This window comes from Astatotilapia calliptera, chromosome 15 (assembly GCF_900246225.1).
Source record: "Astatotilapia calliptera chromosome 15, fAstCal1.2, whole genome shotgun sequence".
NCBI classification, from domain to species: Eukaryota; Metazoa; Chordata; class Actinopteri; order Cichliformes; family Cichlidae; genus Astatotilapia; species Astatotilapia calliptera.
This window is the reverse complement of record NC_039316.1, coordinates 38,802,537-38,826,460: the sequence shown is the minus strand read 5'-3', so window position 1 is coordinate 38,826,460 and position 23,924 is coordinate 38,802,537. Positions and strand designations below refer to the sequence as shown.

The 23,924-nt window shown below is 41.5% G+C and overlaps 1 protein-coding gene across 27 annotated transcripts in view; it reads left to right on the top strand.

The window, feature by feature from the left end:
• The window catches only part of ptprfa (protein tyrosine phosphatase receptor type Fa), a 361,887-nt gene that overhangs the window by 94,408 nt on the left and 243,555 nt on the right, over nucleotides 1-23,924 (top strand). The window contains exon 1 of one of the 27 annotated variants that reach the window (XM_026143459.1): nucleotides 548-2,024. The exons of the other annotated variants lie outside the window; for them this stretch is intronic. The gene's annotated coding sequence lies outside the window, so the exon portion shown is untranslated. Of the gene's footprint in view, nucleotides 1-547; nucleotides 2,025-23,924 lie in introns of those variants that run through there. 27 annotated transcript variants of the gene reach the window in all.

Here is a 23,924-nt window from a genome sequence, read left to right as displayed (position 1 = left end):
GAGTGGTGGTTCAGTCCATGTTATTATTGTGTTTGAGGGTACAGTTGTCCATTGTGTGTGTGTGTGTGTATGTTCAGTCCATGAGTTTAACGTGGGTCAGATGTCAGGAGGCAGAGTTCAGGAGTCTGACAGCTGTGGGGAAGAAGCTGTTCCGGTACCTGGTGGTCTTAGTCCGGAGGCTCCTGTGGCGCCTCCCAGAGGGCAGGAGGGTGAAGAGTCCATGTGATGGGTGACTGGGGTCTTTGATGATTTTCCCAGCCCTTTTCAGACACCGCTTCCTGTAGATGTCTTTTATGGCAGGAAGTGGTGCTCCGGCGATGCGCTGGGCAGTTTTCACGACCCTCTGCAACGCCTTCCGGTCCGAGGCAGAGCAGTTCCCGTACCAGACTGTTATACAGTTGGTCAGGATGCTCTCGATGGTGCAACGATAGAAGTTCACCAGGATGTCTGAGGACAGGTGGTTCTTCCTCAGAGTCCTCAAGAAGAAGAGGCGCTGGTGAGCCTTCTTGACCAGCTTGGAGCAGCTGGTCGTCCAGGTGAGATCCTCGGAGATGTGGACTCCCAGGAACTTGAAGCTGCTCACACGCTCCACAGCTGTGGAGCGTGGAGTTATTTGGAAGACAAAAACTTTTTTTAAATTAATTTTCATTCAGCGATCGCCTCAGTGTGTATTTGATGTCCAATGTGTTCACTAACAAAAGTTTGGAAGCTTATTTGGGCATTTATAGAAATATTTTCAGAGAAGTGTTAGATGACTCATAGTTGGTGGTTTCTGATTGATATAAAGCTTTGTTTGATAAGCGAGTGCAAAACAACCTGTTTTATTTTGTGAAAAGGAGTCAAAGTCACTGGATGCTCACTTACAGATTTATTTAAAAGCTCAGTTTATTCCCTTATAAGTTTCTGACAAGTGATCACTGTGACCAAAGACTACAGACCCTGCAGCAAATAAAGACTTTTTTCTGAAAGTCATGGAGAAATGTTTTAGTCAGAAACAAAAGTGAAACGATGTAGCAAAACCCCAAAGATCTGAAATGGGAATATGTAATGAGTAAAAATGTTCCCAGGACCAGCTGCTGCTCTGGCTGTGCAGCACAATGAGCTGATGAAATATAATCACAAAAGTTTTTGCTTTTTGTATGAAGGAGAGGAGAGAAATGCAGAATACAGCAAACAAGAAAAACCCCAAAAGACTGCAAGGTGTGATCACACAAGCTCAGTCAGCAAACACAACAAAGTAGCAACAACAAAACGAGGAAGACCTGAACCCAAAAATCTGTGTTTCCAATATGATTTCTCAAACTAATTTTTACAACAGCTTCTTTTGTATACATATGATTCAAAGTTTCATAGTATCAGAGTTGGCTGAACAGAAGATATTTGACATATCTGAATATTTTAAGAATGGAATGAGACATTATATCTACTGATAGTGTTGCTGAAGTTTAATTTAACTGTCCTTGCAATGACATTACATAATGTATATCAGAAATGGGGTTTGCAGATTGGAGCTCTGTTTTCTGTTGCTCTTCTCCGCTAACAACAGGTAAAGTAAGAGGGAGGAGCCTGTCTCACCTTCCTTGGGTTAAACCCAAAGCACAGCTTCCCAGCAGAACAGAGCCCGCCTCTCGGCCTCCACAAACCTCCCCTGAAACCTAACACCTGTGACATCATGCTCCACACACAGGCTGCTGGCTGACTAGTTCTGCGCACAGAGCTGCAGGCTGTTCACTAGCTCTCCCTCCCAGGAGAGATCCACAGCTCTGAACCCGCGCTACCAGCCACAAGGAGGTAATCTGCGATCAGATCAATCACGCTGCTGCAGCGCGCTGAAGCCTCTACCTGTGGCTGACCTCAGTGGCTGCACACCTCCCCCGGGCTCATTGCTCCAGCAGCTTGGAGGAGAAATCCTTTATGGGCTTTGTAGGGGAATTGTTCTGTCACTTCTGAGGCACATCGCTGAAGACTGCCAACACTAATTCAGCCCAGGATACTCTTTGTTTTCTCCATGGAGCCTAATGCAGGTAAGCACTTGCTGTTCAGCAAGTTGTGAAGTTTTAATGCTGAACGAGGCCACCTGCTCTCGTGTCTTTGGAGACTTCTTTTCGTCATTATAACTTCAAAAGTGCCTCTCAGATATCTATTTAGAGTCTTTTGGAACATCATCTTCTCACTGGCTGAATTGTAGCATTCATGGATTGCACTTAACAACAAAAGACCCTGATGAGTTTATCTCACACAAGGGTCTGCGCTCGTACACACACTTGTGCACACTCACACAAATGGCAAAGAAGGAGGACAAAGAGGGAAGAATGAACAAACAGAGAGTCTATATCGAAGACTTCACTTTGCCTGCAGAAGTGAAACTTAAGATTGGGCTGTGATTTAGTGCAGAGACCTAAAGAGGTCTGTTTACTGCTGTTTGATGAATTCTTCCTTCTTGTTTCACTCCACGAGTAACACATCATTAAAGCCTTCCAATAATGAATTTAAGATTCGGCTTATTTAGTAGTTTCTAAGTAATTTCTCACACAAAGTCAAAGTTTCTTAGAGAAAATTAACAATCCACAGATTCACGTTGCATCCAAGAGATTTAAGAAGGCATTGCAGGTAAACCAGTTCCAAGACCTGAGTGGTAAAAAAAACATTAAAAATGAGTCACGACAAACTCATTTTTGCCAGTTTTGATCTCCAAAAGTCTGAGACTAAGGATTCATGTCTGTTAGGCTTACCCTGTCCAAACTGTATTCATGTAAAGCCAACAAAGCAGACCTTTCCATGTTTTATATTCATGTTGAATCCGTTTTATTTTGATAGACTTGATATTTGAAGTTGTACCTTACAAGCTCACAGCAGCTCACACACCTTGCACCTGACACAGAAAATGTTTTCCTCATAATTATATTGCTTCTCATATTTGACTTTATTCAGTCAGCTGCTCAGTATTTTCTTTAGTGTTTGCATTTTTTAAATAGACTTTTCTTGGTTTTTAGTGGACAAATCTAAACATAGCTTTTTCAAATACTCAGTGCTATGTACCATGCAAATAAAATAACAGACTGTCACTTACCAAAAATAATGCATAGACTGCTTTTTCTTTGTCTGTTAATTAATTAATTAATTAATTAAAATTACCAGAAAATTGCATTGAAATTGCTCCAAAAGACGCCATCACCACCACGATGTGTACGCTTTAGTGATTCAGACGACCCACGTAGGTGTATATATGTCACTATTTTCATTGTTCAGCTTACTTTATATGAAATAAAAAAATAAATAAAGCTTAGCCATCATTTTGCTTATGAATTATTTAGTTTCTGAACAGTTGCAACATGTTTTCTTCATTTTCATGCATCTTAATAAGAAAAAAAACATCAAACAAGGTGAGAAATAAGGCAGCTTCCCTGGAGTGACATGAACAAATCCCTACCAACAGGTTGTCTAATATCCACCAGAGAGCCGACCGACCTTTAGGGAATGCTGAAATTTCATATTTTGACTTTCCACCACACCGTCCCAGGCGCTAATCCCAGCGTCTTATGCAGCCCCTGTCGTTAGTTTAACGAGACCATGATTTGTTTAAGGCTAGCTGTGCTACATATTAATGCAACTCTTTTTTTTAAACTAAACATCCTAATCTGCTCCAAAATAATTGTTAATTTTCAATACTTAACATTAAACTAAACACTTCTGTTATGTGAGAAACATTTTGCTCCTTTGTTCAAAGATCTAGATAATCTCTCATGTTTCAAGGGTTTAAGAAATTAGAATATTTATCAGAAGTAAACACAGTGTGAAACAAAAAAAGTAATATATAAACTCTTGACTGAATGTCAAGTATTTAAGTGAAAGACTGCTTAAATAATTAAAAGATACTTGAGTATTATGCAGAGTTGTACTACACTAAGTCATAGTGAATATAAAGCATCATATTTACGTTTAAAGTATCGCAGGATAAGATGACATCACTGCCATGATCCTGGGTTTGTTCTGTTTTGGACCCTTTGACAGTTTTCACTTGAATCATGTTACATAAAGTTCTTCAGTAAATTATTTGAGTAAGTGTACTCCACGTCCAGCTTTGGGTACATGCCCTCCCCCCACCTCCCTTTATTATTCCTTCCTATGCTGTTCCTTAGCACATTATTTGTGAGGACGCAGCCTTATACTGTTTCCTGGAACATCAGTGAGGCTCTTAAAAGTGTGAATGAGAACTTTGTGTGTTGGCTTTGTGAGTTGTGGTCATTCTCCCAGTGGCAGCGGTGTTGAGAGAAAAGCAGAAATCGTGGGAAATGAAAGGTGCAGCAGAGGAAAAGTAAACTTCCATTTCTGTCGTCTATTCTGGCTTGTATGTTCAGTGGTAGTCGTTGGTATAGGTCACTATCTCATCACTGCTTTCTACAACCAATCGCCTTTTTCTTTCTACCCCGGCATGGTGAGCTTTCCAAAAGCACCCCCACCCCTCGTCCTTCGTCACTTGGCCTCACTATCATCCTCCTCCCGCTCTGCCGTTTGGTGCCTCACGCTGGAATCTGAGACGGGGCTTTGCTTGCGGCAGGTTAATTGCCTCTGAGATTCCTGTGCTAATAGAACTAATCCTACTTTTGTGTAGCTTGTGCTCCGCTTTTGAGCTTGTTAGCAGGGTTATTGTGTGAGGTTGTATTAATTGATTAGTGTCAAAGCTCTGTGTGCTCTTGTCTTTGTGATGAATCCTTCATTTGGAGCTCCGGGAGATGTTGGTCAAACATGAAACAACAACTAAAGATGCCAACGAAACGATATGCATGCACACATGTCCGTTCACCTGTGTGAGCTTGATCTGAAACCTTATACCAGTTACAGTTAACAGCATGTATTGAACTATTTCGCTGCACTCTTTGCGTCTTTGATGAAGGACTTTAAGTCCCTTCCCTCTACCACAGGCTTCTGAGGCTCACATCAAAATAGGCAGAATTTATTATCATTTCATTTTCCCGCCTCAGTTATTTAGGGTTTCATCTATAGCAGGGCCTGTGTGGGACTTAATCTCTCTCGCTTTTGCTTTTGTGGAGCAACAATTTAAATATAATTTGTTGCTTAGTTAATTTTTGGGATGTAAAGAGAAAATATTCGAGAAATGTATGACTTGCAATGGGAAATGATCCCAAACTGGTTATAAATAAGAGATGCAAATATTCTGCTTTGAGGTTTCTGTCATTATGGCAGCCTGAAGGAATTCTTTCACTGTCGAGCAGTCGGTTATGGGTCTAGGCGTCCTTTAGAGGCCAGTTACAGACTCCCGGCAGCGTCTGTTGCTCATCAAGGAGACTCTCAGATTCAGATGTAAAGGAAATCTTTAAAGGGATTGTTCTGGGTTTGGTAAAGCCTATCGGGTTCATAATGAGCTCCTTCTTTAAAGGAGCCGCCGAACCCTTGTTCTTTTTAGTCTTACGTCAATCAGCTGTGACAAAAAAGAGAAAAAACAGTCTTGAGTCAGTCTGTATTTTGCCAAATTAAATCTTCACACATTTCCCCTCAAAAGTAGAACAATGGCAGGTCTCTGCCGTAGAGATGTGTCGATTTGAAGTCTGGACAAATTTGCTTTGTTGAGTGAATACTGTAATTGACTGATGTAATCCGCTAATGTAAACAGTATTTGAGCCTGCTTTTTACATTCCTGTATCCAAAGTGGCTGCTAATCAGCTGTTCAGTAAATTGTTGAGCACACGAGCTCATGTGCGACTCTTTTAACATTTTAATTTTTATTTTGATTAAACTAAGATTACGATGACTTTTTTCCAAGCTCCTTAGATTAAACTAAGAAGGTGTAGGCTACCATTTTAATCTGAGACCTAGTGGGTGTATTTGACTTAATTTAAATAAACAGGCAGCAGAGTTAAAGATGTAAGATTCTTGTTGGGAGGGTCCAGGAGCATTTCACAGAGGCGGCTCAGTTTGGAGACAAAGTTAGAGAGGCAAGGCTGAGATGGCTCACACATGTGCAGAGGAGGGATAGTGAATATATTGGAGAAAGGATTTTGAATATGGAGCTGTCAGTCAGAATTAAAAGAGGAATACCACAGAGGAGGTTCTGGATGTTGTGAAAAAGGACAGGAAGGCTGGATGTGATAGAAGGAGAGGAGGGATAGGCTGAGATGGAGCAGAACGAAGACCAGAGCCAAGTTTTGTCTGTAACTTTAATACTTTTGTCAGATAAATCTTATCCATAGCTGTCTCTTTGTTTAGAGGCTGTAAAGCGTCACCCATTCGATTGCTTCACTTGGGTCGGCTACCATCGATGGTAAGAAAACATGGACGGAGCTCCTGGGTCAGAAAGATTAAGCCAGGGTTAGAAGTGCCTTAAAGCTGGATTCTGACGGCCACCCGATGGTGATAACTGTGGTTGCAGAAAGACTTCCAGGCTGGGAAGGTGCATGGGAAGTGTTTCATAGCTTCTCCTCTGTAAATCCTTTCCTGCCAAGCTTATGGACTCTTGTTTCAGGACATATAGAAAAAAATGTCTATTCTTAAAATCTTGGTGATACCATGTTTCAAAAGAAGGATCTGCACTATGAAACCACATGCTTATTGGCTAACAGTGCATCAATCACAAGATGTTAGTCAGCGCCACCTTTCATTTGTTCGTTGCAGCCCAGATGGCCTGCTGGGAATGCTCACCTCGAGGTGACGGGACTTCAGACACAGGTGGGTGATGTCACAGTTGCCACACCCACCTGTTATACTGTGCATGTTCTGCTCAGATACATAGACATATATCGTCGGTTGTTGAACTTCATCATTACGTACCACTTGACCCCTGTCTGTTATTCCTACCAGTCCACACTGAAACTGTCCCAGTCTTTATGATGCACCATAAACTGCTGGCTGCTGCTTACATTTTAGATGTGGAGGTCATATCATTGATCTCATTGAGGTGTAATTGTATTAGGTTTAATTTTCCCAGCCTTAACCCTGTTTATGTAGTTCGCTTGTTAAAACAGCTGTTTTTCCACCATCTTCAAACTTACTGTAGTTGCCGTGCAAAAATACTTTCACTGAATCACCCAGTATCACAGTCTCGTCTGGCAGGGGGGTTGAAAATTGTGCTTCTGTAAATGCTGGTGTGACCAAGCTCCAATAGCAATGAATGATGAATGCGACTGTTTTTACAGCCTCCTCTGCTGTCACATCGTTGAAGCAGTCAGTGGAGTTATCACAGTGCAGCCTGTAGGCCTCCAGCAGCCACTGAAAACATTCACAACCGCGTCTGTGTGAAGTCAGTAGCAAAAGGATGAGTCTGCACACGCCTGCTGAATGCAGCCGGCAGCTCACCTGACTGGCTGTTATGACAGGAGTTATGGCCTAAGACAACCACCCTTTTCCTTCATTTCACTAAGCCGGGCTGAACGGGACAATAAAGTGGAGAACAGGGGATGGCTGCGATTCTTTGAATATATGTCATCATTTATACACGAAGGGGGATATTTGTCATCAGCCGTCTGCCTACAGATCCATGAGTGTGCTGATGGCTGATGCAGAGAGGAATGATGGGTGACTCACTGATGCTGCTGGGCACAGGCAAATTTTTGTGCCGGCAGGTATTGAATTTGACCTGGATGTGGATGTCACAGTGTTCTAAAAATGGATGAGACTGAATTAATTTTTTTATTTATGAAACATTCAAATGAACTAGCCCTTTGAGACTGAATTAGGCACGTGAGTAAGTGCAATTTCAGGCGCTTACGTTTTAGTGTTTATGCTGCAATTTACTTTGTACTTAATAATAGTTCAACATGAGTAGCTTTTTGTTTACCAAGTAGGGTTCAAAAAGCTATTTTGAGTTAATTATCTGGGGTCAGTTTTCCAAGTTATTCAGTGTTATTTTGTCTGTTTTAATTGTGCAATTCAAAGCTTGTGCCCACAGGCATCGGTAGTCAAAGTTCAACTTGTCTTTCACAAAACAGGGCAGGCAGTGGCTGAAGGACATACAGTACAAGCTCTCTTTTGTGCTTCAAAATATCAAAGGCTAGTTCTAGTTTGGTTAAGCTGACATTGAGGGAGATTAACAAGTTTTGTTAATGATTACGTGAACAAGGAGTCAGTCTCAGCTTTGGAGTGCACGAGCTCTGGTTGGATGATCAACATGCAGAGGCATAATTTCATAAAAACATAGCTTGTTGTTTTTTTTCACTCCTTGATGCTTTTTTGTTACATTAAACACAACTTAGAAACGAATGTGTTTCACATATGCTTTGAACTTTGAAAGAAGTGGCAACACTTACATTTTTCCTCAAATTATGTATTTTGTTTTTAATCCTAAACAAACCGAGTGATTTTTTTTTTTATAAGAAGGTGTTAAAAATGTTTGTTTATTTGGCGTGCATGGACCAAAATCATGTTCAGGTAAACAGGAATGAGGGGGAAACATTACTGTCCTGAATCACACCCAGCTACTCTTCACTGCACAGGTCTCTGTCGGCCCACACCGTTTGGCCACCGGGAGTGGAAGCAGCCACGCAGCCTGGGGACGCGCTGGCTCGTCAGCATTCATATTTAACAGTGTTTATGGAGGCGGACGTGAGCAGCTGTTCTGCCAGGAAGCGTCGCCTTAAAAGCTGCAGTTTGTCTGTGACCTTTGGCACGGGGGAGCATGGTGTGGAGGCACAGCTCCTGCCTTGGTAGTGCTGTGCGTCACACGTCAAATGTTCTACAGCCACGAAGCCTAGAGTAGACGTTTTAGGTCAACAATAGTATTTAGTGACAAAAAACAAAACAACTGTTTACTTTTCTCCTTAGAGTGTTGGTGTTTTCTCTGACTTGTAATTTGCAATAATATACTGTGTTGTTGCTTCCTAATTAGTCCATAATTGCATAAAATAGGGAGCTGTAATTAAAAGGCCTACTGCAAAATGTAATCAGCAGCTTTTCTACCAGTGGAACATTTTGATTTTAGCCTTTCAAACAGTAATACCATCCTATCACAGTGAACACACAATGCCTTTCATTTTGGTTTATTTCATTTCATTTTTAACAACAGCTTGTCAGCACTGAGTGTTGGTGAAATGGAGATAATGCAGATGGTGGCAGGATGGCAGTATGCTTAGTTTGTTCTGTAAAGTGGCGTCCTCTATGTTTGGTTAATGTCTAATGTCTGCTCTTGGATCTGGATGATGTTATAGAAAGATTATATCTCTTAGGCAGTTAGCTCTGCTTGTGAGCACAGATTTCCCATTTGCCTGGTGTTCAAACCACTTGTTTGGGAAGGGTCAATCAAAAGACAGTTGCTTTAAAGGATAGCTGGCCTTAAAGTTGGAGGAGCTAAAACAGCTAGTTTCTGATGGAGGAAGAAGTGAGGCGTCCCACCGAGACTCAGTATAAGATAAATTAGGATGATTTTGAGCTGTGAAGGATGGAAGCTACTGTACTGAGCTCACAAATAAAAATTTAGCAGCTGAGCTTAAAGATTACCAACAGATCAGAACAGCAAGTATTCAGAAGGTAATGATGCTCTCCGTGCAGACTGTGATCACAAGCACATGTGGCACATCTCTCATTCAAAGCTGGCTCATTCTGGATCTGTTCTAGCCTGGCTGCTATTTTTAGATGATTTCCTGGAGCTGCCTCTGCAATCTGTGGTAGATAGTATGTTATATAGTATTGCAGTATTATTCTTCCTATAAGTGCCCTCAGACAATTCAGGACCCGCAAGGTAGTCCAGAGGGGTACAAGAAGGCAGCCTTGAAGGAGAGATTATCTGTAATTAAATAATATTCTGTCCTGCAGCATGTCAGTGAATTTGAGGGGCATCAACAAAGCTGGTTCCACAGAAGAGGGGCCTGAAAACTGAAGGCTCTGCCTCCCAGTTTTCAGGCCCCTCTTCTGTGGAACCAGCTTCCAGTTTGGATTCAGGAGACAGACACTATCTCTACTTTCAAGATTAGGCTTCAAACTTTCCTTTTTGCTAAAGCATATAGTTAGGGCTGGACCAGGTGACCCTGAATCCTCCCTTAGTTATGCTGCAATAGACGTAGGCTGCCGGGGATTCCCATGATGCAGTGGGTGTTTCTTCTTCTCACTATGTATTAACAGACCTCTCTCCACTGAATCACACTTGTTATTAACCTCTGTCTCTCTTCCATAGCATGTCTTTATCCTGTCTTCCTTCTCTCAGCCCAACTGGTTGCGACAGTTGGCCCCGCCCCTCCCTGTGCCTGGTCCTGCTGGAGGTTACTTCCTGTTAAAAGGCCGTTTTTCCTTCCCACTGTCGCCAAAGCACTGGCTCATAGGGAGTCATATGATTGTTGGGATTTACTGTAGGGCAGGGGTAGGGAACGTTAGTCCTACCCCGCTGCAGGGTCTACCTTACAAATAAAGCGCCTTGAGGCGACTGTTGTTGTGATTTGAAGCTAAACAAATAAAATTAATTTGAATTCAATTCGGATTTTGGTAGATTTGGGTAGTCCTAAATTAAACTTTTAACTAAGTGACTGCCAATGTGAGTGAAAGGGTTAAATACATCAGAGCTTCATTTGGTCAGTGAGAGTTCTGAATATTTGCTAGTGGCCAACTCTTAACTACAAAACAGCGCTCGACGGCCAAATCACTTTCAGGATGGATGCACATTAGAGTTATAAATTCCTTCTTAGCCCTGCAATCTGAATTAGACTATTTTCTTTGATTGCTTTTTGAACTTGATGCTCTAATTGTGTCACTGTGCTTTGCTAGCTTGGCATTACGGTGCATTTACCTTTTAAATGTCATTAATTTTCCTTTACATGTGAACTCAGTTGCAGGAGATAATTAGGCAGCTTTTAGCTTCAGCTGTTATAAATTAGGCTGTTAATCATGCAAAGGTACTAGTTGAGTCCACAAATGAAAATATGGAGGTGGAAATGAGACAAATAGCCCGTTGTGGGTAAGTGAAGACAGTGCTACGTCTTCACTTTATAGTGTGGCACAAACGGTTTGTTTAATGTCAGAAAAACCACAGTCCAAGTGATGGCACATGATAAACCAGACACTTTCAAACTGTCATTAACATGTTTAAAATGGGATCACAGGCCTCGCTGCCTATAGCTCACCTCTGTTTCCGTGTGTCGTCAAAGTGTTACAATGGTTTTGCTAAGGACTGTAGAGATTTAGGGTCCACAGCACGCTGGCCCTTGAGGAAAATAGGCTGCTCTGGCAGTAATTGGCTGAGAGATGGCTTTTAGATGGACATAAATTATTCACCCAAGCCATCTCTTTCCATCTTCAAGAAACACAGGAAACTGACTGATGTTGTACTGTTTGTTCTTCCACAATCTTTTTAGAATGACGTGTTCTTACAATTTGTTGGTGACCATCTCATACCAGCAGGATCATTTTTTAGGAAAAAAAGAGATTTATGGATATAAAGGATGTCACTTCCTGTCCCTCGGGATGGAAATGAAAAAGAATTTAGCAATTCTTATCCCATTATTGATATCACTTATCAATTTGATTCCTTATCGATTCTCATTGGGTTATTATTGGCTCTGCTTTGACAGTTACCACCATCGCCTTCATGCTTTCACATTTCTCCACAAAATAACCCTTAAACACATTGTCTCATAATTACCATCAACCATATAAACCTATATGTTACAAACATGCAGAGCAACACAAATCCCTATTCTAATCAGAATACACATGAGCTATGATCACAAAGCAAACATGAACAAGCACAAAGAGAAGCTATTGTTATATATCCATAGATAGATCTCTCTATCTGCAAAAAATGCTGTGACATTGATGGATACTTGACGCTTCAACATTGAATCAATCCCCAAAGACGTTCACCAAATACTTGCATGTTAAAATGTCCAAATTTTTAGCAGAATTAAATGTCACTGCAGGCTTGTACAAAACATGCTTTTAGCCTCTATGACTGATTTCTCCCTTCATAAAACCTGTACAGTGAATTTTTGTTAGTTTACTTTCATTCTTAGCAAAATCCAAAGAGAGTAAAGTTAGGAACATGAACTACAGATGTGCTGCCACACGGCAGCCAGAGCCTGTTCTTGCCTGGGAGGCTCAGCTAATATGAGCAAATAAACTTGACTTCTTTACTATGTTTGCAGTGTTGTTGCTTTTTATGACATTTTAAATGATATGATCTGAAAAACAAGAGCACTCACAGAGTGCAAATCCCCTGAAGGACAAGGCCTATATTAAAACTTTGATGTTTTATGAGGTTTTATTCCAACATGCTGACGTCAGCCTGCTTTTATAAGAACGCGCTGATTTCACCTCTGACCTTGAAGCACTACAGACTAAAAAGGTGTGTTATGTTATGTTATGTTTACCCCAATGACGGAAGCAAAATTGTCTGAAATCTTTGGCTGTAGAACTTTAAACATATATTATTGTAGTGCATGATTTTGAATTTTTATGGCATCATTGTGATGTTGTATTGAGAAAATAAAGTGTGCTGCACATCTCTCTCCATGCCCTTTCATATGATATATTATAATATACGTTTTCTTGATTTTGATTGATCTCGGGTGCTGATAATGAAGGCCAAGGTCAAATGCTTAGCCAACGTAGCTGCTCGTGTCCCCGAGGGGCTACTATATCGTGGAATTTGAAGACAATTCATAAAACATTATGGGTAATATAAAGGTCTTACAGCTTTTCACATTTAATGTGACGCTGACTTTGACCCAGTTTCCACCAAAATTAAATCAGCTAAAGCCGTTATTGGTTTCCATCATCACACAGAATTTGGACATTGAACTTTGGACCCTGCTGACAGACAAACTGTTATATCCTGCTGTGGGGAGAAGAATTCTGCGCCCCAGTTTTTAGGAAGTAAATTCTAGTGTGATTTCAGCACTAGTTGGCAAGAGTGCATGCTGTGCATTGTACCTGTGCAGTTTATGGTTGCAGCTTGCTAACCAAATAACCAGTAACGTAGAAATTCACCCTTCTTATTCAAACATGATGAGTCTTTGCTAAATAGAAAAAAAAATCAGTGGCCAAAACACAAAATTTGAGGCTTCAAAATGCACTAAGTGATGCCCAGTCAGTTATATACGGTCAGTTAAATACGGTCAGTTGCTAAAACGTGGTAATTTGTCTCCTTCACTCCAACTGCCTTGTTTTTCAGAATTTTATTTTGCATTATATTCTGCTCGAGGGAAATTGCTTCCCATGTGTGAATCAAGGGTGCAGATTTCATTGAGTATTCTTGAGTTTCAGAGCTCCATAAATCTTCTTCTTAATTAATTTTTGTGTAGCTGCACTCCACGACATCCAAACTTTCATGGCAATAAGGAAGAAATATCATCATATAGGCTGTGGGGGTTTTGTGCAGAAACTTCAGTTTCATTAGTTATTTTCAAAATAGATAAAATACTTGGCGATTAGTATTTACAAAACTATACTGCATGTTTAATCTGTTTTGATCATGTTGTATAATTACAGCAAAAACACATCAGTGAGTAGAGGTGACTGTTTGTCACTATAATTGATTAGGATGTTGGGATGAGACGTGTAGATTAATGAGAAGATTGAAGTGATTGGTAACTGATGAGTGCAGCGTTTCATCTCACTGCATTAATGTCTCCAAGCTCTCTGAAGGTTGCTTCTCATCTGTGTGCTGCGGCTGCCAGCTGACAGACAGTCTTTCTTCCTGCCAGCTGTCTGGGCCATCAGTAAGTGAATAACCCTGTCGACAAATAGCCTGTATAGGATCTCACAGTCTCCAGAGGGATGAGGTGGACTAATCAGTGTCTGTAGTGGAGCACGGTGGGACTGCTCGCTGGGGAGAGGGATGAGAGCTGATACTGTAGGTTGGGTTTTAACGGTAGGCTTACGTCAACGCGTACGTCTTATGTGAATAAATACACCACAATGGCTGTGCAGCATTTCTCCAAGCGAGGTTGCATGTAAGTAACTCCAACTCGGTTAGATGTGAAATGAAATGGTTGATGCACATGAGGATAACACAGGTGAATTCACGAGGTTCAAGTAGCAATACTATATGTACGTTTCTATAGTTGCTATGTCCATCACTTAGAAACTCACAACAAAAACAAACAAAGTAACTGTGATCTGTAGACAGCCCACAGCTGGACAAGCCTCACACAGCTGCACCGAGACAGACATTTATTATGCTAACACACCACATATGTTACTTCTGTGTAATATTATTTAACCATCTATCAGCCTGGATTACTTCATACATTATCTATATAGCTTTTTATACAGCTTGTAGAAAATAACAACAAAACAGGAGCGTACAATGTAAGCTGCAAAATAAAAAACAAACCTGGCTTTGTGGTGACCTCCAGCTTGCGCTATGGAAATTGTTACTTCTAAATCTAAGGCTTTGGTTCTTTGGATTAGTCGTTGCCCAAAGTAGAAAAGTTCAAGCCGTAGAGTGTTGTTAACGAGTGAAACTGGACCAGGAGATTGACAAACGGCTTTCAGGTCTGTGTTAGTGTGAAGGTGAAACCCTCGATTTAAGGGTTGATCTGTGTTCTACCCTCAGCAGTGACCTTAAGCTGTGGGTAGTGACTCAAAGAAAAGGGATTTTAGGTACAAAGTGTCAGGACTTAGCCTTAGAAATATATGTGTGGGGCTCAGAGTAAATTACCTCTCCTGCATATCAAAAGGAGCTAGATGAGATGGTTTGGGCATCTGATATGATACCTGACCGATGCCTTCTAGGTGAGAAGTTTTAGGTATGTCCAACCGGCAGAAGACCCAAGGCATGCTGGAGAGATGCTGTCGTTTCTAGAGTAGGTGGGAAAGATATCTGGGCATCTCTGATCAGAGATAAGAAGTAGAAAATAGATGGGCAGCAAAACCAACGCACAAAAATAAAGAAACAACAACATGGTTTACACCCTTTTACTCTGAGATTCATGCAGGAGTAAAAATTTTAACTTGGTTGAGGTTTTAAAATCTCAGAGTGACCTGATGGGCAGAGAAAATCACCTCGATGTCTCTGATCCATAATTCATCTGAAGTAAATGGCTTCATTTTTAGATTAGATGGTTACATATGAGTACTGTGGGTACTTGATAAGAATGGTGTTAAAGGGACTCAAGGTACACTAACATTTGGTGACTTCAACTTCTGGTGTTGGAAGCTCAGGATGAGCCAACACTACCACCTGCATGTCCTGACTGACTGCAGCTGTTACCTCCGCGGACTTTAGACTTGAAGCTGAGAAAGGCCCGACTCAGAGACAGTAAAGGAAAGCTTTTAATGGCAAACTAAGGTGAGGGGGTTTAGTCTGCAACATAATAGCCGAACACTTTTATAGGCTGTGGAGATGAGCTTATCAGCAGTGCACAATAAAACCATTCAGCAGCCACTCTCCATTTGTTCTCTCTTTTTCTCTCTAGTGGTTGATTCGGCCTTTCCTTCTCTTCTTTCGGTTATGATAACTTGATGGATACAATGGAAGCATCAAAGCAGCAGTAATTTAGATGGTTATATTCTAATGTCAGTACCAAAGCAGGGTTTTTGTACTTTGTTCCCTTACACACTGCAGGATGAAGGAGCAAAATGAAACTGGAAATGTGACAAATCCACATTTCAGAACTTTAATCACGATCTTCTCTTAAATAAACTAAGAAAAGACTTTGTGCCAAAGACCTCCGGTGGTTCTGTGACCAAGCAAAACAACTTTACTTACTGCTATGAACAGGAGTACATGCCATGCTGTAGGAGCTTCACTGAAAAGTGAAAACTCTAATCTTCACGCAGGTGGGATTTACTGCAGGATTAGATCGTATTAGCTGGTGCTTGTGTTCAAAGGGACATGACAGGACGACATAATGAACGGAGAAGCAGTAATTCTGATCTGTCGTGGTGTTTCATTACCACGGCACATTCAGATCTTTCTGAATGGGTCAATTAGTCTATTCTTGTCCATCTGAACGTGTGCAGTCCTAGAGAGAAGGGCAGCTGGAAACTAAAGTATTATTATTTTTGTTGTGTTAAGACCATTTCATTTGTTGCATTTGTGAATTTTAAATTTGCTTCCTGGAAAGGAGATTCTGCCCATCAGTCGCTCAGGATGAACAATGTGCTTTTCTTACAGGCTATAAAACACTGAACTAGCTTTTTACCTTCTCAATGTCACCTGTGAGTATATATGTGAGTATATAAGTTTTCACAGCCAGTTTGCAGAAATGTACGTGGAGACCACATGTGATTAAATCCCTCATGGATTTAATCAGTGGGGCCGTGTGCGCGGTGGTTTGGGAGTATGGGCTACTGGACCTAATGATACAGTTTATTTTGGTAAGTCCTGTACAACCACAGACAGAGCTTGGTCCACTTGCTAGAAATAAGTCAGACTTATTGTGGGTGACTGTACCAGTGATTGTACCAGCACTACTCTTTCTGTCTCATGGAATTGAGCTTCCTCTGAAGGCTAAGATCAGATCTCCTGCTCTTCCACATTGGGGGGGAAATGCTATTTGCGGTGGCTGATGGATGCCCTAATGAAGGTGTTCTAGGAATGTCCCCAGCTGAAGTGAGAACTTGGGCCATAAGCCAGATGTGGTGCCCCTGTAATACAGAGTTAGATGAGTGAAAGGGGGGGGGGGGTATTCTTCAAGGCTGATTAATAAAATGTTGTAACTTGATTTAGTTGACATTAATACAGCCAACCTATGATTAATGATAGTACTGCTGTTGCCCCCTCCCCAGATCAAAAACTCAGTCGTAAAGTTCATTTAAAGACTTTTTGTCTTAATTTGACTTTGTCTGCCCGGCCAGTGGCAGGAGGGGTCCTAAAGAGATTTAGGAAGTCTAGACTGCCCCTGAACTTTTATTTGGTTTCTCTTTATTAAGTTACTTCAAACTTCATTTTGAATTCACCTTCATCCAAACCACAGACAGGAAACTTTGAGCCCAAACAATTCACTGCTCACCGCCTTTCTATTTGTGACATTATGGTTTTTGTATCATCACTTTAAACAACGTCTAATCAAGTATTGAAGCTTGAGGCTTTTTCGAGAGCTTTCCTAAAATCTCTTGCTTTTGTTCTTCACAGGAGAAGCCATGAAAGATTTCTAATCAGCACATTTATTTTTGCTTGATATTTTCTTGACATCTTCACTTCCCCACATGAATAAAATGAACGAGTTTGTCTTTTTTGTTGTTTTTTCTCCATCTGGTTGTGTGACACTTCCAGCTCTCCTGGAGAAAGGGGATTGTTTCTTTATCACAAAGTAAGCCTTTAAGGAATCCTGCGTCTGTTGGCTCTGCTGGTGAAAGTATTAGAAGTGCATTAAAATTGGATTAGATTCCCTTTGAGGTTAGAAGGTTGCAGGTAGTGGGCCCTGCTATCATGCCTTCCAGCATACTTTTCTACATTGTCAGGTCTATCCTGCTGTCAGTGCAGAGCTCAGTTATTTCCATTGTTCTTGTTGTTACTTGCAAACAATAATGAAAGTTTTTTGCTAGCTTTTTATATGTTAGGATCCACCTATTGATCAAAATTATTAATGTACATTCTTCTTATATTTTCTTTAAATGCTACCTATAGCAGCCTACAAACATGAGAAAATCTGGTTGCAGTCTCTCTTCCTTTTGTCACACAGCCGTCCTCTTCGATGGGTTCGGCAGATGTGAACTCTAAGCAGCAAACTTATTTTCATATTTTCACTGTGGGCTTCTGAAAGCTGAGCTCCTGGAGCTAAGACTTACTATTACAAATATATCAAAAACCTTAAAAACCCATTTCATAGAGCTGCAATAGATTTAATACAGCTGAGCTGTTTAATTTTCCCTTTTTTCTAATTATGAATGAACATATGATGTTGTGCACTCATGTCTAGAATGCCATACGGCCACTTTAAGAACATGACGGGATGTAGTGTGATCGTGTGTGGTTACTGGTCCCTATAGCTGTGGCAGGCTGACTCTGTGCCACCCTGCTGCTCTCCCCCTGACAGGCCTGATGGTGATAGATGCCACTCCTCTCTTCCTGATGAAGGGGATACATGGCCCTGTATGTGGCTGCCTGTCTGGGGAATATGAGGCTGCCAGTAAACCACTGGCTCACATTGTGATTGAGGAGCACCCTCATTCCTGTACAGCAAGTCGTGACCTTCTCTGTCAGATCTCACCAGGAGTGCTGGTCTCAGTGTGGTCTGTGGATCCACTGGGGTTGCTTCAAAAAATCCAATACACCTGAGCAAAATTAATCATATTTCCATAACTCCCATATGTGCTGTTCATATCAGCGCTCATGTCATTAGTTCATAACAAGCGAAACAGGTTATCAAACGTGGTTGTAAGTCATGTGTTTTGTGTTTTTGTGGTGTCCAAGCAACACGTGCTTTATGCAGTGGAAACAAAGGATTTGATCACTCACCAATATAACTTTAAAACTTCAAGTTTTGTAAGAGAGTCAAAGTTGTGTTAAAGGTTCACGTGTTGTTTAAGGAACCTCGCATATTTTAAATGGGTTACTGTTATGAGCTGTCCTACGTGACGCCTTTACAAGTAAACATAATCAATGAAAAAATAACCTGGTTTTATGTAAATGTGGGAGTCGTAGCAGCTTTGAGTGATGGCGCGCTGTTAAATTAACTGGACTGTCAACACACTGAGAGACAGCTTGATCCAATCCAATCAACATTTTCAACAAATGTGTACAGTGTGATGCTCAGGACGCTGATAAGTAGAAACCAAAAACATTCAAGAGTCCAGTGAGTTAAGGTGTGTTCACACATGCTCTGCAGTCATGAACGTGACCTTACCTGGCTGACCAGCACAGTCGTGAAACTGTCTTCGACTGCTCAACACCTGCCGAGTTATAACCGGTGGTTTGACTCGGCAGGTTGCATTGAAATCTGCTGCAATGACCCAGTTACTGCGTTCACCAGATATCAACACAATTTCGATCCGCTCCTCACGTGTTAACCTCTTCGACATGTCGATGGCTGTGAACAAAGATAAACTTGTAAATAACTCATGAAAGAATAAAGTTACATTGAAAGCAAGCACACCATTGTTTTTCTTGTGACATTACCAATAAGTTTGATGTGTCACATGGCCCTCTTCCTATTGAAAAAACAAAAGTTGTATCCAAGATGGCCGACTTCTAAACGGTCACCATGGTCACCACCCATCTTGAGGAGTTTGCCCCCTCACATATACTAATGTGCCACAAACAGGACTTGAATATCACCAACCATTCCCATGTTATTACGGTGTAGCCATATAAATGGCCCACCCTGTATTGACACATCGTGCAGAAGGCCGGCATGCGGAGCTTCTCGGGATGTCTGGAGCATGCCAGCATCATCTGGCACCAGATTCAAACTGCCAAGAAAGAACAAAGGGTGGTTTTTTTACACCTTGCCAACACCTTTGGGTCAGTTCCGCACGAGATGTTGTGGATGGCCTTCAACTATTTCAGCGTACCAAACCACATCACAGGACTGGTCAAGACGTACTTTCAGGATTTACAGTTTTGTGTGACAGCTGAGAATACCGCCACAGCCTGGGAGCACCTGGAAATTGGAGATTTCTGCTCTGGCATTTATCATGGCAATGGAGTTGGTCCTGAGGGCATCCTGGTGGGTAGTGGGAGGTGACTCAAGAGTGGCCTTCGTCTTCCTCCCATTAGGGCCTACATGGACGACATGACCATCATTACAACAACAAAACCATGTACTAGGCGATTCCTACAGAAGCTCCTCGAAAACAATGGGCAAGGATGGAGTTTAAGCCAAGTAAATCTTGCAACATCTCCATCGTAAAAGGAAAGCTGACAGCCGAGCAATTCTATATGAGTGGAGAACCAATTCCAACAGTATTACAGAAGCCCATAAAGAGCCTGGGACGGTGGTATAATGCAGACCTCCATGATACATGGCAACTAGAACAACTAAGGCAGAACTTGGCTGATGACCTCAAGCGGATTAACAACACTGCACTCCCAGGAAAACTGAAGCTCTGGTGCTTCCAGTTTGGGTTATTACCCAAAGGAGGAAGTGGACCACAGCCACATTTGTGCTACAGGCGAAATCTGCTCTTTCTGCATTGTGGTGTGGTGGGTCACGTCCAACAGGGAAGAGGAGGATTTGGTCTTGGCGCAGTAACATCAGTGGCAACAGGCATCTGTAACTGAACGTTGAAAAATGGTGGTGGAGGAGGTGCGACGACAGGAGGAAACAGCCAGACATGCCAGAGCCGTGGCGCTGGCCAAACAGGGTCGCTGGATGAATTGGGAGAGTGTGGAAAAGAGAAAATCTGGGGAAAGGACACACTCCAGGCCCTGATCAACCCTGGCAGGGCCTCCTTGGATGAGGGTGTCTAGTGATAATGGCTGAAACACCCGACACAGGTCCACTGCTGACGATGTGTCCCAAACTGGTAAAGTGTCTGGGCTGCCTTTCCTCGTAACAGCCATCCCTCAACATTTCTCCATTTAAAGCAATGCATTATCAGGGACTGTAACATCCAGTCCTTTTTACTGAATGGCTACCAATAGTGTATCCAGTATGCACCATCTCCACAGTGAAGCCAGACATTGTGTTACACTAGTACACTACTATCTGCATAATCTGTTATACAAACCGCCAAAAGGTACGTATAAGTAGTCCGGGGCAAAAATGCAGTTAATTCCTCAACCAGCACCATAGCAAGACTTGCTGTTGTTGTTGCTGAAGGAAAGCGATCCAATGGCTCTCGGGGAGTCAAAACATGTCAATAACTCTTTTATTTATGAACCATCATCTCAGAGCTTTTTACACAGTAAGACAAAGACCTGCACACTAGCTGAAGAGGAAAGTGACCTTGTAAGAGAACCAGAGATAGTGACTGACGGGCTTCCCACCCCTCACTGGACGAAGACCTCTGCAGTGCTGACCCACATGTTAATTATAAAGGATGCATTAAATTTTACATTTAATGAAAAAGTAAAAACAGGATCTGCTGAGTATGCCTCAACAAAATATCTTCAACATCAACCAGGTTAAAAAACAGGCTTTCAAATTAAATTTAAGCCATTTAACTGAGCGTGCTGTTCCATAGTGAAGGTGCCAAGATAGATGGCGAGCATCTTTAAAGTCCATTTGTGTCATTTCGCTTTGTTCCTTCTAAAACACAAGTACATAACCACATGTACCCATTAATAATCATCAGGCACTGTTGCCTAGCTAGATTTGAGTGGGACTAATTATTCTCACCTGCATCATCTAGGCACCCCACACAGTGCATTACATTAACTTCAGCATTGCTACCTTTATTTAAGGCTCCAGTGTTTCTGTTTTAACGTGTGCAAAGAAAAACAATCACACCTTACCCATCCTGGTTCAATCAGAAAGGTTCTTCCTCATCATAGCCCTTATTTTTGACCTTTTGTGCTTTATATTTCTTGCTTTTCCATGAAATCCATATCTCTCGGCTCTGTATCTGCAATCCTTTGGTTCAGCTTTTTTTCTGACCCCGGTGTTGTTATCGGTCAGATTTGGGGAAACGCATTCAGCCCAGCTGTGTGCAGAAGGTCTGCCTGGTACCATAGCCTACCTCAGCGCTGCTGCAGTGCTCACAATGAATTAGAAATATGAAAGTAATGCAGCCCTCCAGGCACTCCCTGTAAAACAAATATTTCTACTAATGGTCGTCTAGAATTTAGCATCACTCAACAACAGTGAATCATCTCTCTGCTGTTATACAATCGCACTGAATTCTTTGGGATGTCTTAGCTTGTTTTTGTGTTGCTTTATAAATCAGATGTTTTCTTTAACCCCCCGAGGCCCTGCTATTGGTATTAAACAGACTTACCTTAGCTACATGTGTGAGGCAAAAGAAAACAGACAAGTGAGAAACTCTGCAGAGCAACATATCCAGACGCTGTCATCAGCATAAAGATGAATTTCTTTCGAATTCCCTTACCTGAGTTACAACAAGCTGTACTATCCTGCACTTGTTAGCAAACAGATTCAGAAGAACATAATAATTCATCTGGAGTGATGTTTGTGCCCACATGATTAATCCAAGTCCCATATTTGCTGTCTTTTGTCTTTTTTTGTTTTTGGCGGTTACTCCCGGCCATGAGAGAAAAATCAGGCTCTGCCCTGATGAAGAGTTCCCTGCATTTACAAGCTGGTTTGCAACTACTGGTCACTGACGAGGACCGGAGAGGAGTGTTGTGGCTTTAGAGAGGGTAGTGTGAGTGACCCAGAACAGCTTAGCAATGCTCCAGATTAAGCAGAGAATTCTCTTTAGGTTATGAGTGTGAGCACAACCTCAGATGCAAGCACACGTATTTTTCTGTTGCACAAAATAACCAGATTAATAGATTATTTTAAACGGGAAAAAACGAGAAACCTTAATGAAATCATATGAAGCATAACTGTCAAAATGAGACATGTAGTAATAAATGAAATCAAGTGGTCAGGGTGTGCAGAGTGTTATGTCAGTCAAAAAATAGCAACACGCTAGTGTTCCTTGCATGGAAAGCTTGTTAGCTCAGTCATTTTTTGGACACTGGCATGAAGACTCACCTGTGCTTATGTTGACAGCTGCTGCATGAGGAGGCACTACAAAGTTCTCTTCTAATCTTCGAGAAGCTGGATTCCTGAGAGGTTATGTTTTTCTGATTTGTTGTCACTGTATCATTTTCAAGAATAAAGTTTCAAATTTCTGAGAGTTTTTCTCAGCTATGAGCTATTCTAGATTGTAGAAGGCTGCACATAAATAATGTAAAGACTCTTTTAGGCGGCTCTGCTGGATAGGAAATGCAGTCTCTTCACAGACAGTCGACAGCAAACACAGAGTGCAAACTCTTTAAATCTGACATTTTTCATTGGCTCTTTTCTTGAGATCTGTTTTTCTTGTTTCGTCTTCTTTCTATCTTAAGCTGAAATGGAGCTTGTACGGACACTAGTATACTTCTGTCAACTGCTCGGTAATTCATCACTCAGCCACACACATGTTTCTGTGTTCATACGTCAATGAACAAAAAGTCTCTTTCTTTCGTTAAACATACGTGGTGTCAGACGACCAAACACACATACAAACAGGGCTTTGTATCCTTCAGTAGTACAATTTATTTTTAAAAAACACTCTATTTTTAAGTCATAGATCTCATTTAAATGCATTTTATTGCTAACCCAGTGTATTATGAGCACTTTGCATTGGTGAAACTCTCATTGTCCTACTGTGTACTCTCAGAACTATGCAAATGGACTCAGACTCTGGATGATAAACCCTGCTTGTGATGGTTATTGTAAAACTTCTTCAAGTTCCTGTGTGCTTTTCATGTCACCATGGACCCGGCTGTGTGCCTTTCATTAATCGACACATACTCATCGCATTATTTTGCAGCAACAAAATGGATGGATCCATCCAACACATCCATAATTTTCTTAAATGGTTATCTAATCCTGGGATGTGGGGCAGCTGAGGCCAGTCCTATTTGACTTTGAGCAGGAGACAGGCTATATCCTGGACATGTCACCATTCATCACAACAAAACTGCTGCTCAAGAAGATCTACACAGGCATAGGGGGGCTGTGGAAACCCCACAAAAGAGTAAAACAGGAGCTGTGAGGTGCACAGTGGGGCTTCCAGATATGTCATTGGTGATATAATTGATATTTGATTTTGAATAAAAAAGTTTCTTGTTTCGACCTTCTATCACAGATATGCTTAAATATTGAAAAGTAAACAAATCAGATACACTAGAGCTTAAGAGGTCTCAGTGTGATTGGTAAGCTGAGGTGTGAGTTGCTGCAGAATGGGCGTGTTGTGATTTGTGAGACGGCTGAGTGCACATGAAATGAGTAATGCTGCTCCAGAAACACTAGAAATCCAGCACTTAGCCTCCTCCCTGCCTTCCTGTCACAGCACACTTAATGATGCGTCAAAGATGTTTGAAATTGTCTCCAAACTTTCTCTGAATTGTTTCTGTGAGACTTTCTGTAATTGTTCAACTTTTA